Source organism: Serinus canaria, chromosome 25 (genome assembly GCF_022539315.1).
Source record: "Serinus canaria isolate serCan28SL12 chromosome 25, serCan2020, whole genome shotgun sequence".
Lineage (NCBI taxonomy): Eukaryota > Metazoa > Chordata > Aves > Passeriformes > Fringillidae > Serinus > Serinus canaria.
This window is the reverse complement of record NC_066338.1, coordinates 1,794,181-1,811,629: the sequence shown is the minus strand read 5'-3', so window position 1 is coordinate 1,811,629 and position 17,449 is coordinate 1,794,181. Positions and strand designations below refer to the sequence as shown.

The 17,449-nt window shown below is 50.7% G+C and overlaps 1 long non-coding RNA gene across 1 annotated transcript in view; it reads left to right on the top strand.

Annotated features, from left to right (window-relative positions):
• LOC127060447 (uncharacterized) overlaps positions 1 to 17,195 on the top strand; it is a 139,745-nt gene extending 122,550 nt beyond the window's left edge. Inside the window, exon 3 of the long non-coding RNA XR_007779511.1 lies at positions 17,094 to 17,195. This is a non-coding gene — a long non-coding RNA (uncharacterized LOC127060447). The remainder of the gene's footprint in view (positions 1 to 17,093) is intronic.
• Positions 17,196 to 17,449: the final 254 nt, after the last annotated feature.

Genomic DNA, 17,449 nt, shown 5'->3' with positions numbered 1-17,449 from the left:
GCCTCCCAGACCCAAGCTGGCAACAGTGCCAACTCTTGCTGGATTGAGAGTGCCAAGTACCTTCTGAAAACTGACTCCTAGAACTAGCGTTGGTGAGTTTTACAAACCTGGAGAATGGAGCAAAGTTTTGATTCCGGTGTTTGTGGCTCAGAGCAGCCTTCTGGCTCCTAAAATCCTGCATTGTGCAGTATGCCTCCCAGGACCATGCTGCCCCCATTGCCAACCTGGGCTGGTTTGAGAGTGCCAAGTACCTCCTGCAAACTGACACCTAGAACCAGGGTTGGCGCGTCTTGTTTCTACAGGAAAACAGGCGTTGTTGTTGTTCCCCGGCCCGGGACTCGGAGCAGCCTTCTGGCTCCTAAATTTCTGCATTGCGCAGGAGGCCTCCCAGGACCAAGCTGGCACCAGTGGAAACTTGGGCTGGTTTGAGAGTGCCAAGTACCTCCTGCAAACTGACTCCTAGAACTAGGCTTGGTGAGTCTTGTTTCTCCAGGAAAACGGGCAGCGTTTCGTTGGTGTTCCAGGGCTAGAGGCTCGGAGCAGCCTTCTGGGTCCTAAAATTCCGCACTGTGCAGGATGCCTTCTAGGACTAAGCTGGCACCAGTAGAAACTTGGGCTGGTTTTAGAGTGCCAAGTACCTCCTGCAATCTGACCCGTAGATCCAGGGTTGGTGAGTCTTGTTTCTCCAGGAAAATGGGCGGTGTTCGTGTTCCAGGGCCTGTGGCTCGGAGCAGCCTTCTGGCCCAAAAAATTCCACATTTCGCAGGATGCCTCCCAGAGGCGAGCTGGCAGCAGTGGAAACTTGGGCTGGTTTGAGAGTGCCAAGAACCTCCTTCAATCTGACACCATGAACCAGGATTAGTGAGCTTTGTTTCCAATCAAAGGGGCAGCATTGGTGATCGAGGGCCTGTGCTTTAGAGCAGACGTCTGGCTCCTAAAATTCCGCATTGTGCAGGATGCCTCCCAGGAACAAGCTGGCACCAGTGCCCACTTGGGCTGGTTTGAGAGTGCCAAGTACCTCCTGCAAACTAACCCATAGAACCAGAGTTGGTGAGTCTTGTTTCTTCAGCAAAAAGGGCGGTGTTTGTGTTCCAGAGCCTGTGGCTCGGAGCCGCCTTCTGGCTCCAAAAATCCCGCATTGCGCAGGATGCCTCCAAGGAACAAGCTGGCACCAGTGCCAAGTCAGGCTGGTTTGGGAGTGCCAAGTACCTCCTGAAAACTGACTCCAAGTACCAGGGTTGGTGAGTCTTGCTTCCAGGAAAAAGTTGCAGCGTTGCGTTGGTGTTCCAGGGCTTGTGGCTCAGAGCAGCCTTCTGGCTCCTAAAATTCCGCATTGTGCAGGATGCCTCCCAGGACAAAGCTGGCTCCAGTGCCAACTCTATCTGGTTTGAGAGTGCCAAGTACCTCCTGCAATCTGAAACCTAGAACCAGGGTTGGTGAGCTATGTTTCCAGGGAAAAGGGGCAGCGTTTTTTTCAGGGCCTCTGCCTCGGAGCATCCTACTCTCTCCTAAAATTCTGCATTGCGCAGGATGCATCCCAGACCCAAGCTGGCACTAGTGCCAACTTGGGCTTGTTTGAGAGTGCCGAGTGCCAAGTACCTCCTGCAAACTGAGTCCTAGAACTAGGGTTGGTGAGTTTTCCAAACCTGGGAAATGGGTCAAAGATTTTGTACCAGGGCTTGAGGCAGAGAGCAGCATTGTGGCTTCTAAAATTCTGCATTGTGCAGGAGGCCTCCCAGGCCCGAGCTGGCACCAGTGCCAACTCTGGCTGGATTGAGAGTGCCAAGTACCTCCTGCAAACTGACACCATGAACTAGGCTTGGTGAGTTGTCCAAACCTGGGAAACGGGGCAAAGTTTTTGTTCCAGGGCCTGTGGCTCAGAGCAGCCTTCTGGCGCCTAAAATTCCGCATTGTGCAGCATGCCTCCCAGGACCATGCTGCCCCCATTGCCAACTTACGGTGGTTTGAGAGTGCCAAGTACCTCCTGAAAACTGACACCAAGAACCAGGGTTGGTGCGTCTTGTTCCTCCAGGAAAACGGGCATTGTTTTGTTCCAGGGCCTGAGGCTCGAAGCAGCCTTCTGGCTCCTAAAATTCTGCATTGCGCAGGATGCCTCCCAGGACCAAGCTGGCACCAGTGCCAGCTCTGGCTGGTTTGAGAGTGCCAAGTACCTCCTGCAAACTGACTCCTAGAACTAGTTTTGGTGAGTTTTCAAAATCTGGGATACGGGGCAAAGATTTTGTTGCCAGGGCCGGTGGCTCAGAGCAGCCTTCTGTATAAATATATTCCGCATTGCGCACGATGCCTCTCAGACTCAAGCTGGCACCAGTGCCCACATTGGCTGGTTTGAGAGTGCCAAGTACCTCGCGCAATCTGACACCATGATCCAGGTTGGTTAGCTTTGTTTCCAGTGAAAGGGGGAGCATTGTTGATCCCGGGCCTGTGGCTTCCAGCAGCCTTCTGGCTCCTAAAATTCCGATTTGCGCAGGATGCCTCCAAGACCCAAGCATGCAGCAGTGCCAAATTGGGCTTGTTTGAGAGTGCCAAGTACCTCCTGCAATCTGACACAATGGACCAGGTTTAGTGAGTCTTGTTTCCTGGGAAAAGGGCAGCATTGTTGTTCCAGGGCCTGTGGCTCGGAGAAGCCTTCTGGCTCCCAAAATTCCGCATTGCGCAGGATGCCTCCCAGAGGCAAGTTGGCACCAGTGCAAATTTGGGCTGGTTTGAGAGTGCCAAGTACCTCCTGCAATCTGACACCATGATCCAGGGTTGGTGAGCTTTGTTTCCAGTGAAAGGGGGAGCATTGGTGATCCCGGGCCTGTGGTTTGGAGCAGCCTTCTGGCTCAAAAAATTGCACATTTCGAAGGATGCCTCCCAGAGGCGAGCTGGCACCAGTGAAAACTTGGCTGTTTTGAGAGTGCCAAGTCCCTCCTGCAAAGTGACTCCTAGAACAAGGGTTGGTGAGTCTGGCTTTCAGGAAAAAGTTGCAGCGATGCGTTGGTGTTCCAGGGCTTGTGGCTCAGAGCAGCCTTCTGGCTCCTAAAATTCCGCATTGCGCAGGATGCCTCCCAGGACCAAGCTGGCACCAGCTCCAATTTGGGCTGGTTGGAGAGTGCCAAGTACCTCCTGAAAACTGACACCTAGAACCAGGGTTGGTGCGTCTTGTTTCACCAGGAAAACAGGCGTTGTTTGTGTTCCAAGTCCTGGGGCCCAGAGCAGCCTTCTGGCTCCTAAAATTCTGCATTGAGCAGGATGCCTCCCAGGCCCAAGCTGGCAGCAGTGCCAACTCTGGCTGGTTTGAGAGTGCCAAGTACCTCCTGAAAACTGACTCCATGAAAAACGGTTGGTGAGTCTGGCTTTCAGGAAAAAGTTGCAGCGATGCGTTGGTGTTCCAGGGATTGTGGCTCAGAGCAGCCTTCTGGCTCCTAAAATTCCGCATTGCGCAGGATGCCTCCCAGGACCAAGCTGGCACCAGTGCCAACTCTGGCTGGATTGAGAATGCCAAGTACCTCCTGCCAACTGAATCCTAAAAGTAGGGTTGGTGAGTTATCCAAACCTGGGAAACGGGGCAAAGATTTTGTTCCAGTACTTGAGGCTCAGAGCAGCCTTCTGGCTCCTAAAATTCTGCATTGCGCAGAAGGCCTCCCAGGACCGTGCTGGCACCAGTGCCAGCTCTGGCTGGATTGAGCGTGTCAAGTACCTCCTGCAAACTGGCTCCTAGAACTGGGGTTGGTGAGTTTTCCAAACCTGGGAAATGGGGCAAAGATTTAGTTCCAGGGCTTGAGGCTTAATGCAGCCTTCTGGCTCCTAAAATTCTGCATTGCGCAGGAGGCCTCCCAGGACCTAGCCGGCACCAGTGCCAAATCATGCTGGATTCAGTGTGCCAAGCACCTCCTGAAAACTGAAACCAGGAACAAGGGTGTGTGAGCTTTGTTTCCAGGAAAAACGGCCAGTGTTGCGTTGGTGTTCCAGGGCCTGTGGCTGGGAGCAGCCTTCTGGCTCCTAAAATTCCGCATACTGCATGATGCCTTCCAGGACTAAGCTGGCACCAGTGCCCACTTGGCCTGGTTTGAGAGTGCCAAGTACCTCCTGCAAACTGAAACCTAGAATCAGGTTTGGTGAGCTATGTTTCCAGGGAAAAGGGGCAGAGTTGGTTGTTCCAGGACCTGTGGCTCAGAGCATCCTACTCTCTCCTAAAATTCTGCATTGCGCAGGATGCCTCCCAGACCCAAGCTGGCAGCAGTGCCAACTTGGGCAGATTTGAGAGTGCCAAGTACCTCCTGCAAACTGACCCCTAGAACCAGGGTTGGTGAGTCTTGTTTCTCCAGGAAAATGGGCGGTGTTGCTGTTCCAGGGCCTGTGGCTCTGAGCAGCATTCTGGAACCAAAAATTCCACATTTCGCACGATGCCTCTCAGACGCAAGATGGCACCAGTGCCCACTTGGGCTGGTTTGAGAGTGCCAAGTACCTCCTGCAAACTGACCCCTCGAACCAGGGTTGGTGAGCTATGTTTCTAAGGAAAAGGGGCAGCGTTGGTTGTTTCAGGGCCTGTGGCTCGGAGCATCGTACTCTCTCCTAAAATGCCGCATAGCGCAGGATGCCTCCCAGACCCAAGCTGGCAGCAGTGCCAACTTGGGCTTGTTTGAGAGTGCCAAGTACCTCTTGCAAACTGACTCCTAGAAATAGGGTTGGTGAGTTTTAAAAACCTGGGAAATGGGGAAAATTTTTTCTTCCAGGGCTTGTGGCTCAGAGCCCCCTTCTGGCTCCTAAAATTCCGCATTGCGCAGGAAGCCTCCCAGGACCAAGCTGGCACCAGTGGAAACTTCGGCTGGTATGAGAGTGCCAAGCACCTCCTGAAAACTGAAACCTAGAACCAGGGTTGGTGCGTTTTGTTTCTCCAGGAAAACGGGCGGTGTTTGTGTTCCAGGTCCTGGGTCTCAGAGCAGCCTTCTGGCGTATAAAATTCTGCATTGTGCGGGATGCCTCGCAGGACCAAGCTGGCACCAGTGCCACCTCTGCCTGCTTTGAGAGTGCCAAGTACCTCCTGCAAACTGACTCCTAGAACTAGGTTTGGTGAGTTGTCCAAACCTGGGAAATGGGGCAAAGATTTTGTTGCAGGGCTTGTGGCTCAGAGCAGCCTTCTGGCTCCTAGAATTCTGAATAAGGCAGGAGGCCTCCCAGGACCAAGCTGGCACCAGTGCCAACTCTGGCTGTATTGAGAGTGCCAAGTACCTCCTGCAAACTGACTCCTAGAACGAGGGTTGGTGAGTTTTCCAAACGTGGGAAACGGGGCAAAGATTTTGTTCCAGGGCTTGAGGTTCAGAGAAGCCTTCTGGCTCCTAAAATTCCGCATTGTGCAGGAGGCCTCCCAGGACCAAGCTGGCACCAGTGCCAATTCTGGCTGGATTGAGAGTGCCAAGTACCTCTTGCAATCTGACACCATGAACCAGGTTTAATGAGCTTTGTTTCTCCAGGAAAACGGGCAGCATTGTTGTTCCAGGGCTTGTGGATTTGAGTAGCCTTCTGGCTCAAAAAATTCTGCATTGTGCAGGATGCCTCCCAGGACCAAGCTGGCACCAGTGGAAACTTGAGCTGGTTTGAGAGTGCCAAGTACCTCCTGCAAACTGCCACCTAGAACCAGGTTTGGTGAGCTATGTTTCCAGGAAAAAGGGGCAGCTCTGTTTGTTTCAGGGCCTGTAGCTCGGAGCATCGTGCTCTCTCCAAAAATTCCGCATTGTGCAGGATGCCTCCCAGGACCAAGCCGGCAGCAGTGCCAACTTGGGCTTGTGTGAGAGTGCCAAGTACCTCTTGCAAACTGACTCCTAGAACTATGGTTGGTGAGTTTCCGAAACCTGGGAAATGGGGCAAAGATTTTGTTCCAGGGCTTGTGGCTCAGAGCAGCCTTCCGGCTCCTAAAATTCCGCATTGCGCAGGATGCCTCCCAGACCAAAGCGGGCACCAGTGGAAACTTGGGCAGGTTTGAGAGTGCCAAGTACCTCCTGCAAACTGACCCCTAGAACCAGGGTTGGTGTGTCTTGTTTTTCCAGGAAAATGGGCGGTGTTGGTGTGCCAGGGCCTGTGGCTCTGAGCAGCCTTCTGGAACAAAAAGTTACACATTGCGCACGATGCCTCTCAGACGCAAGCTGGCACCAGTGCCCACTTGGGCTGGTTTGAGAGTGCCAAGTACCTCCTGCAAACTGACCCCTCGAACTAGGGTTGGAGACCTATGTTTCTAGGGAAAAGGGGTAGCGTTGTTTGTTTCACGGCCTGTGGCTCGGAGCATCGTACTCTCTCCTAAAATTCCGCATGGCGCAGGATGCCTCGCAGAACCAACTTAGCAGCAATGCCAACTTGGGCATGTTTGAGAGTGCCAAGTACCTCTTGCTAACAGACTCCTAGAAATAGGGTTGGTGAGTTGTCCAAACCTGGGAAATGGGGCAAAGATTTTGTTCCAGGGCTTGTGGCTCAGAGCAGCCTTCTGGCTCAAAAAATTCCACATTGCGCGAGAGGCCTCCCAGAGGCAAGCTGGAAGCAGTTCAAATTTGGGCTGGTTTGAGAGTGCCAATTACGTCCTGAAATCTGACACAATGGACCAGGGTTAGTGAGTCTTGTATCCAGGGAAAAGGGCAGCATTGGTGATCCAGGGCCTTTGGCTAAGATGAGCCTTCTGGCTCCCAGAATTCCGCATTGCGCACGATGCCTCTCAGACGCAAGCTGGCACCTGTGCTAACTTCGGTTTTTTTGACAGTGCCAAGTACCTCTTGCAAACTGACTCCTAGAACTAGGCTTGGTGAGTTTTAAAAACGTGGGAAATGGGGCAAAGTTTTTTTGCCAGGGACTGTGGCTCAGAACAGCCTTCTGGCTCCTGAAATCCAGCATTGCGCAGTATGCCTCCCAGGACCAAGATGGCACCAGTTCCAACTTGGGCTGATTTGAGAGTGCCAAGTACCTCCTGAAAACTGACCCCTAGAACCAGGGTTGGTGCGTCTTGTTTCACCAGGAAAAACGGCGTTTTTTGTGTTCCCGGGCATGGTACTCGGAGCTGCCTTCTGGCTCCTAAAATTCTGCATTGCGCAGGATGCCTCCCAGTACCAAGCTGGCACCAGAGCCAACTCGGGCTGGTTTGAGAGTGCCAAGTACCTCCTGAAATCTGACTCCAAGAACTAGGGTTTCTGAGTCTTGCTTCCAGGAAAAAGTTGCAGCGTTGCGTTGGTGTTCCAGGGCATGTGACTCAAAGCAGCCTTCTGGCTCCTAAAATTCCGCATTGCGCAGGATGCCTCACAGGACAAATCTGGCACGAGTGCCAAGTCAGGGTGGTTTGGGAGTGCCAAGTACCTCCTGCAAACTGACTCCAAGAAACAGTGTTGGTGATTCTGGTTTTCCAGGAAAAAGTTGCAACTTTGCGTTGGTGTTCCAGGGCTTGTGACTCACAGCAGACTTCTGGCTCCTAAAATTCCGCATTGTGCAGGAGGCCTCCCAGGACCAAGCTGGCACCAGTGCAAACTCCGGCTGGTTTGAAAGTGCCAAGTACCTCCTGCAAACTGACATCTAGTAAAAGGGTTGGTTCGTCTTGTTTCTCCAGGAAATGGACGGTGTTCGTGTTCCAGGGCCTGTGGCTCGGAGCAGCCTTCTGGCTCAAAAATTCCACATTGCGCAGGATGCCTCCCAGAGGACAAGCTGGCACCGTGGAAACTTGGGCTGGTTTGAGAGTGCCAAGTACCTCCTGAAATCTGACACCAAGAACCAGGGTTGGTGAGACTTGTTTCCAGGAAAAGGGCAAGCGTTGGTGTTCCAGGGCCTGTGGCTCAGAGCAGACTTCTGGCTTTTAAAATTCCGCATTGTGCAGGAGGCCTCCCAGGACCAAGCTGGCACCAGTGCAAACTCCGGCTGGTTTGAAAGTGCCAAGTACCTCCTTCAATCTGAAACCTAGAACCAGGTTTGGTGACCTTAGTTAACAGGGAAAAGGGGCAGCGTTTTTTGTTCTAGGGCCTGTGGCCCGGAGCATCCTACTGTATCCTAATAATCCACATTGCTCAGAATGCCTCCCAGACCCAAGCTGGCAGCAGTGCCAACTTGGGCTTGTTTGAGAGTGCCAAGTACCTCCTGCAAACTGACACCTAGAACCAGGGTTGGTGCGTCTTCTTTCTCCGGAAAAACGGGCGGTGTTGGTGTTCCAGGGCCTGTAGCTTGGAGCAGCCTTCTGGCTCCTAAAATTCCGCATTACGCAGGATGCCTCAAGGACGCAAGCTGGCAGCAGCGCCCACATGGGCGGCTTTGAGAGTGCCAAGTACCTCCTGCAATCTTAAACCTAGAAACAGTGTTGCTGAGCTATGTTTCCAGGGAAAAGGGGCAGCGTTTTTTGTTCTAGGGCCTGTGGCCCGGAGCATCCTACTCTCTCCTAAAATTCCGCATTGCGCAGGATGCCTCCAGACCCAAGCTGGCGCCAGTGCCAACTTGGGCTAGTTTGAGAGTGCCAAGTACCTCCTGCAAACTGACACCTAGAACCAGGGTTGGTGCGTCTAGTTTCTCCAGAAAAACGGGCGTTGTTGGTGTTCCAGGGACTGGTACTCGGAGCAGACTTCAGGCTCCTAAAATTCCGTATTGCGCAGGATGCCTCCCAGGACAAAGCTGGCACCAGTGCCAAGTCAGGCTGGTTTGGAAGTGCCAAGTACCTCCTCCAAACTGACTCCAAATACCAGGGTTGGTGAGTCTGGATTTCTGGAAAAAGGTGCAGCGTTGTGTTGGAGTACCAGGGCTTGTGGCTCAGAGAAGCCTTTTGGCTCCTAAAATTCCGCATTGCTCGCGATGCCTCTCAGACGCAAGCTGGCACCAGTGGCCACATGGGCTGGTTTGAGAGTGCCAAGTAACTCCTGCAAACTGACCCCTAGAGCCAGGGTTAGTGAGCTATGTTTCCAGGGAAAAGCGGCAGTGTTGGTTTCTTCAGGGCCTGTGGCTCAGGGCATCCTACTCTCTCCTAAAATTCCGCATTGCACAGGATGCCTCCCAGACCCAAGCTGGTAGCAGTGCCCACTTGGGCTTGTTTGAGAGTGCCAAGTACCTCCTGCAAACTGACATCATGAACCAGGGTTGGTGAGTCTTGTTTCCCCAGGAAAACGGGCGTTGTTTGTGTTCCAGGGCCTGTGGCCCGTAGCAGCCTTCTGGCTCAAAAAATTCTGCATTGCGCAGGATACCTCCCAGACGAAAGCTGGCACCAGCGCCCACTTGGGCTGGTTTGAGAGTGCCAAGTACCTCCTGCAATCTGAAACCTAGAACGAGGGTTGGTGAGCTATGTTTCCAGGGAAAGGGGCAGTGTTGTTTATTTCAGGGCCTGTGGCTCGTAGCACCCTACTCTCTCATAAAATTCCGCCTTGCGCAGGATGCCTCCCAGACCCAAGCTGGCGCCAGTGCCAACTCTGGCTGGATTGAGAGTGCCAAGTACCTCCTGCAAACTGACTCCTAGAACTAGGGTTGGTGAGTTTTCCAAACCTGGGAAATGGGGCAAAGATTTTGTTCCAGGGATCTGGTTTCGAGCAGCCTTCTGGCTCCTAAAATTCCGCATTGTGCAGGATGCCTCCCAGAACCACGCTACCCCCATTGCCAACTTGGGCTGGTTTGAGAGTGCCAACTACCTCCTGCAAACTGACTCCAAACACCAGGGTTGGTGAGTCTTGATTCCAGGGAAAGGGGCAGCATTGGTGATCCAGGGCCTGTGGCTTGGAGCAGCCTTCTGGCTCCTAAAATTCCGCATTGCGTAGGATGCCTCCCAGATGCAAGCTGGCAGCAGTGCCAACCTGGGCTTGTTTGAGAGTGCCAAGTACCTCCTGAAAACTGACCCCTAGAACCAGGGTTTGTGTGTATTTTTTGTCGAGGAAAACGGGCGGTGTTGGTGTTCCAGGGCCTCTGGCTCTAAGCAGCCTTCTGGCTCAAATATTCCGCATTGCGCAGGATGCCTCCAAGGACCAAGCTGGCACCAGTGCCCACTTGGCCTGGTTTGAGAGTGCCAAGTACCTCCTGCTATCTGAAACTAGGTTTGGTGAGCTTAGTTTACAGCGAAAAGGGGCAGCCCTTGTTGTTCCAGGGCCTGTGGCTCGGAGCAGCCTACTCTCTCCTAAAATTCCGCATTGCTCAGGATGCCTCCGAAACCCAAGCTGGCAGCAGTGCCAACTTGGGCTTGTTTCAGAGTGCCAAGAACCTCCTGCACACTGACCCCTAGAACCAGGGTTGGTGCGTCTTGTTTCTCCAGAAAAATGGCAGTGTTGGTGTTACAAGGCCTTTGGCTTGGAGCAGCCTCCTGGGTCAAAAAATTCCGCATTGCGCAGGATTCCTCAAGGACGCAAGCTGGCCTCAGTGCCAACTTGGGCCGGTTTGAGAGTGCCAAATAAATCCTGCAATCTTACACCATGTACCAGGGTTAGTGAGCTTTGTTTCCAGTGAATGGGGCAGCATTGTTGTTCCAGGGCCTGTGGCTCAGTTCAGCCTACTCTCTCCTAAAATTCCGCATTGTGCAGGATGCCTCACAGGACCAAGCTGGCACCAGTGGAATCTTGGGCTGGTTTGAGTGTGCCATGTACCTCCTGCAAACTGACTCCTAGGACTAGGGTTAGTGAGTTTTACAAACCTGGGGAACGGGGCAAAGTTTTTTTACCAGGGCTTGTGGCTCGGAGCAGCCTTCTGGCTCCTAAAATTACGCATTGTGCAGGATGCCTCAGGACCCAAGCTGGCACCAGTGCCAACTTCGGCTTGTTTGAGAGTGCCAAGTACCTCCTGCAAACTGACCCCTAGAACCAGGGTTGGTGCGTCTTGTTTCTCCAGTAAAACTGGCATTGTTAGTGTTCCAGGGCCTGGTACGCGGATCAGCCTTCTGGCTGCTAAAATTCTGCATTGCGCGGGATGCCTCCCAGGACCAAGCTGGCACCAGTGCCAACTCAGGCTGGTTTGAGAGTGCCAAGTACCTCCTGAAAACTGACACCTAGAACCAGGGTTGGTGAGTCTTGCTTCCAGGAAAAACGTTCAGCGTTGCGTTGGTGTTCCAGGGCTTGTGGCTCAGAGCAGTCTTCTGGCTCGTAAAATTCCGCATTGTGCCGGAAGCCTCACAGGACCAAGCTGGCACAAGTGCCATCTCTGGCTGAATTGAGAGTGCCAAGTACCTCCTGCAATCTGACACCATGGACCAGGGTTAGTGAGTCTAGTTTCCGGGGAAAAGGGCAGCATTGGTGTTCCAGGGCCTGTGGCTCTGAGCAGCCGTCTGGCTCAAAAAATTCCGCATTGCGCAGGACACCTCCCAGAGGAAAGCTGGCACCAGTGCCAACTTGGGTTGGTTAGAGGGTGCCAAGTACCTCCTGCAATCTGACGCCATGAACCAGGGTTAGTGAGCTTTGTATCCCGGGAAAGGGGCAGCATTGGTGATCCAGGGCCTGTGGCTCAGAGCAGTCTTCTGGCTCCTAAAATTCCGCATTGTGCAGGATTCATTCAGGACCAAGCTGGCACCAGTGCCAAATCAGGCTGTTTTGAGAGTTCCAAGTACCTCCTTCAAACTGACCCCTAGAATCAGAGTTGGTTAGTCTTGTTTCTTCAGGAAAACGGACAGTGTTGCTGTTCCAGGGCCTGTGGCTCAGAGCAGCTTTCTGGCTCCTAAAATTCCGCATTGTACCGGATGCCTCCCAGGACCAAGCTGGCACCAGTTCCAACTTGGGCTGGTTTGAGAGTGCCAAGTACCTCCTGCAAACTGACACCATGAACCAGGGTTAGTGAGTCTTGTTTCAAGGGGAAACGGGCAGGGTTGCATTGGTGTTCCAGGGCTTGTGGCTCAGAGCAGCCTTCTGGCTCCTAAATCTCTGCATTGTGCAGGATGCCGCCCAGGACCAAGCTGGCACCAGTGCCAACTTGGGCTGGTTTGAGAGTGCCAAGTACCTCCTGCAAACTGACCCCTAAAACAGAGTTGGTGCGTCTTGTTTCTTCCGGAAAACGGGCGGTGTTGTTATTCCAGGGCCTGCGGCTCTGAGCAGCCTTCTGGCTCCTAAAATTCCGCATTGTGCACGATGCCTCTCAGACCCAATCTGGCAGCAGTGCCAACTTGAGCTTGTTTGAGGATGCCAAGTACCTCCTTCAATCTGACACCAAGAACTAGGGTTGGTGAGTTTTACAAACCTGGGAAATGGGGCAAAATTTTTGTTCCAAGGCTTGTGGCTCTGAGCAGCCTTCTGGCTCCTAAAATTCCGCAATACGCAGGATGCCTCCCAGACGCAAGCTGGCACCAGTGCCAACTTGGGCTGGTTTGAGAGTGCCAAGTACCTCCTGCAATTTAAAACCTAGAACCAGGCTGTGTGAGCTATGTTTCCAGGGAAAAGGGGCAGCGTTTTTTGTTTCAGGGCCTGCGGCTCGGAGCATCGTACTCTCTCCTAAAATTCCGCCTTGCGCAGGATGCCTCCCAGACCCAAGCTGGCAGCAGTGCCAACATGGGCTTGTTTGAGAGAGCCAAGTACCTCCTGAAAACTGACACCTAGAACCAGGGTTGGTGCGTCTTGTTTCTCCAGAAAAACGGACGTTGTTGGTGTTCCAGGGACTGGTACTCGGAGAAGCCTTCTGGCTCCTAAAATTCTGCATTGCGCAGGATGCCTCCCAGGACAAAGCTGGCGCCAGTGCCAAATCAGGCTGGTTTGGTAGTTCCAAGTACCTCCTGAAAACTGACTCCAAGAACCAGGGTTGGTGAGTCTTGCTTCCAGGAAGAAGGTGCAGCGTTACGTTGGGGTTCCAGGGCCTGTGGCTCGGAGCAGCCTTCTGGCTCAAATATTCCGCATTACGCAGGACGCCTCCAAGAGGCAAGCTGGCACCAGTGCCAACTTGGGCTGGTTTAAGAGTGCCAAGTACCTCCTGTAAACTGACTCCTAGAACTAGGGTTGGTGAGTTTTCCAAACCTGGGAAATGTGGCAAAGATTTTGTTCCAGGGCTTGTGGCTCAGAGCAGCCTTCTGGCTCCTAAAATTCTGCATTGCGCAGGAGGCCTCCCAGGACCAAGTTGGCACCAGTGCCAACTCTGGCTGGATTGAGAGTGCCAAGTACCTCCTGCAATCTGACACCATGGACCAGGGTAAGTGAGTCTTGTTTCCTGGGAAAAGGGCATCATTGGTGTTCCAGGGCCTGGTACTCGGAGCAGCCTTCTGGCTCATAAAATTCCGCATTGCGCAGGATGCCTCAGAGACAAGCTGGCACCAGTGCCAACTTGGGCTGGTTTGAGAGTGCCAAGTACCTCCTGCAATCTGACACCATGATCCAGGTTTAGTGAGCTTTGTTTCCAGTGAATGGGGCAGCATTGTTGATCCAGGGCCTGTGGCTCAGAGCAGCCTTCTGGCTCAAAAAATTCCGCATTTTGCAGGATGCCTCCCAGACCCAAGCTGGCAGCAGAGCAAACTTGGGCTGGTTTGAGAGTGCAAAGTACCTCCTGCCATCTGACTCTTAGATCTGGGTTTGGTGAGTTTTCCAAACCGGGGAAGTGGGGCAAAGTTTTTGTTCCAGGACTTGTGGCTCAGAGCAGCCTTCTGGCTCCAAAAATTCCGCATTGTGCAGGATGCCTTCCAGGATTAAGCTGGATCCAGTGCAATCTTGGGCTGGTTTGAGAGTGCCACGTACCTCCTGCAATCTGACACCATGAACCAGGGTTAGTGAGCTTTGTTTCCAGGGAAAGGGTCAGCATTTGTGATCCAGGGCCTGTGGCTCAGAGCAGCCTTCTGGCTCCTAAAATTTTGCATTGCGTAGGATGCCTCCCAGACCCAAGCTGGCACCTGTTACATGGTTTTCCTGGGGTCCCAGGATTAGGGAAGAGACGACACAGTTGACTCCATGCATCAGAAGGCTTGATTTATTTTTATGTGATATATAAGTTATGAAAACTATGCTGAAACAATAAAGAGAAAGGTTTCACTACAAAGCTATGCTTAGAATAGGATAGAATGTAAACTCAGGTCTTCTCAGACTGAGACTAGCAGAACAGGTGTCCTGTGATAGGCTCTTAATTGCAAACAGTCTGACGGTGCCAATCACAGATTTCTCTCCGTTGCATTCCACAGTAGCAGATAAGAATTATTTACAGTTTGTTCCTGAGGCTCTCAGCTCTCAGGAGAGGAAAAATCCTAAGTAAAGGATTTCTCATAAAATATGTTGGTGACATCTCACCCTTTTTATGTTAAAAGCAATTAAAAAGAAAAATGTTTGCAATTTCATCTGCTGGACCAAGCAGAGGAAAGACAAACATCTGAGAGGCATTTTTTGTTATGTTTTGCCAATCAAAATATCAATCAAATGCTGGTGTGGAACCATCAGGGAAATTCTTCACCTGCAGAACACCAAATTCCCATCACATCACCAAAACAATCTTAAAATAGAAGAAAATGCAAAAACAGGCCAAGGAAAGTTCATTGCTTCAAGTCCAAACAGCTGAGTTTCAGGAAAAAGTCCAAACTGAAGATGTTCCTCTTTGACAGTGTGGAAAGTCCCTTTTGTCCTGAAACAGGCTTGCAAAAATTTTTTGAGCTGCCAGCTCTTTCAACCCTTTTTAATTAATTTTTTGTTTGTTTGTTTGTTGTTTTCTTTTTGGGTTTTTTTTTTTTTCTTTTGAAAGAGCTGTAGCAGAGAGTGGTCCACTGAGACCCCAAACAGGCTGATCCACCAGCCACCGTTTTCAGGGGGCCCTGCACCCCATGGTAGGAATAGAGAGCCCAGACCTGGCTCACAGAACTGAGGTCCAGGTCCCGGCGGGGGAAGCAACGCCCCCAAACCCAACAGGCGCTGGCCGGGAGGCCCTGGCCCAGGGAACCGAGCCAAACATCAACTTCTAAAAAGGGGGGAGGTCCCAGGGGAGGATACAATCTTGAAGCAACTGGGAGAAAGTGGGGGTGGAACACAAGGCGGGGAACACAATGTTTAAACCAGTAGGGGGACTACAAGGGAGGAGAATAACTTGAACAAACCAATGGGGTTTCGAAGGGCACAAAATTGATAGGGAAGTTTCTAGAGAAAGGGGCAGGCTTGGGGAGGGGTTGATGTTCAATGGGAGAAGGAACAGGGAACAAAAGGGCAGGTCTATGGGGAAAAACCAACACTGCAGGGGGGAAAGGAACAATCCATTAATAATAACATATGCTAGAACAGCACAAAATAGGAAGGATTATAAAAGGGACTACGAGAACTGCATTACAATAATAAACACCCTCTGCAGCAGAGTGTCTCACTGGTTTTGCTTTCAAACCAGGAGAGGTGCCAACCCAAAAGTTTCCCAACTTCAAATTCAACTGGCTGCAGTTTGATTTCCTTCTTAAATATATCACCGAGGCACTACCAGCTTCTGGAATTGGCTTAGCAGCATGTCTGTTCTTAGTGCCAAGCAGGGATTCACTTTGCCAGGCATGGAGGAAGTTTCTAGGAGCTTTCCACAAAAAATCACTTCTGTGGCTGACTTCTTCCCTCCCCACCAAAAACCAAGCCATGCCAAACCAACACCTTAACTAATCCGTAGTACTCAGTACGCATCCAATAATTCCTTTAAAATGATACTTGACGTTTTTTACCAAACACACTGAAAAGAAGTGGATCCATAATATTGATAAAAATTGTTCCTATTCAATAGAAATATTGGGTCATGCAACTCTAGATTACATAGCTATTTTTTTGTACAATAGACAAAAGAGTTTTTCACCTCATGTAAGAGCCTAATTGAGGGATGCGGGACTCCAGGCGGCTCTCCAAAATGCAGTTTATTCCATCCAAGACATTGCAGCAGCCCAGGGTGGTGGGTGACAGAGCCTGTACCTACATCTGTCAGCTCTAGCTGCAGGCAGGCCTGGAGAGCCTTTGGTTTTGGTTACAATGCATGATATACTTGCTGAGCATCTTCATACAGTAGAACCAATCTATCCCTTAGCTCTTATCTATAGCCTATCATAACTACTCTAATTACCATAGTCATGTTACTATCTCCACTCACTAAAAGTCAGTACATTACAGTTGAAGCTGAAAGTTGTTTTCAGTTTTCTTGGCAGTGGAACATTCGGAGACCTTTTTCTGCTTGCCACATTTGCTGACTTGTTTGCCTGTGCTATCTTCCAGCTTGGTGAAATCATCTTCTTTTTGGGGTGGGTTTATCCTTTGCTCTAAGTCATAAAAGCCCCTTCTAACTAACATACCTTTGCCTCCTGGTTATCCAGTAAGACTGGCTCAGCAATTCTTTCCTTCTAGATGAAAACTTGCTTCCAACTCTATTCTTTCTTCAGACTCCACATTCAAAAATCTTTCTGCCAAGCATACATATCTGTGAGACTTTCTTGTCAAACTTTCGTCTTTCCCAACACCTCTAAAGAAAGGTTCGTGATGGTTGTGGATCAGAAGATCCAGTATTGCCATCCTGAGATTTTTCTTTCAAAGCCCATAAGCTGTGCTCAAGGTTTTGGCTATGTTCTTTGTTGTGCCTTGCATATATTTTGGCTAGAAAGCCAGTGGAGATGATGTCCTTGCTGCAGAAGCCATGGGAAATAAGGCGGAGTGTCTGGCTGATGTACCGGGGCTGTAGACTATCCACCACTCCCCAGGGAGGCGAGGATCCCTAAAGGAAGAGAATATTGGCTATGCTCTGGAAGTTTGACAGAGAGAAAGCTCCTCATAGCTCAAATGATTTGTCTCCTGGAGTTCTGAGGAATATGTTGGCAAGAAGAAGGCTGCTGTCTTTTCCAAAATCTTCTGTGCATTCAAGAGGATCATTGCACTTCTTGTTGGAGAATGAAAGAAATATTAGTAGTAATTAGTCCTTTTTCTCCATCTGTCCATCACTGATTGAATTTGAATAGGTTATTTTAACTTCTTGATTTATTTGAATAATTCATCACAAGGTATTCCAATATCCCAATTCTGCTTCACTTCTTTCTTTGTAGGCCAGTCTGGTCATCTTCTCTCTGCTGTATTATTGCAGACCATATCTGAATGGTTTTTTCTTTTCGTTTTGAACATTAGGTTCAAACTTCATGAACAGAACACTTTATTTATCATTATTTTACCAGTTTGCGAAGGAAATCCAGAATTTTGAAAGAGAAGTGATGCGACTCCACTGAGGTTTTCAATGGAAGAGAAGAATGACGATGTCCTACATTCACAGCACTGCCCACAATAATACTGCAGCTAGTTTCCAGCAACTTAGGTCAGGTTCTGGAAGCAAGCAGCCATGGTCGTATAGAAGTCTAAAAAGTTTCCGTTTGGCCGCTTTCCTTGAAAAATAGTTTATATGTCCCAACGTTGTGCTGAATCTTGTTCGACAGACGCTTCTTGTGAGGTCTGAATTCCGTGCTGGACTTCTGTATATAAGAATATAAGATATAGAATATATGATATATAAGATACATCAAACCTATGTTTCATCATATGCTGTAAGAATTTGGTTATAATCTAGAAGAGCAAGAAAAGGTTGCCAT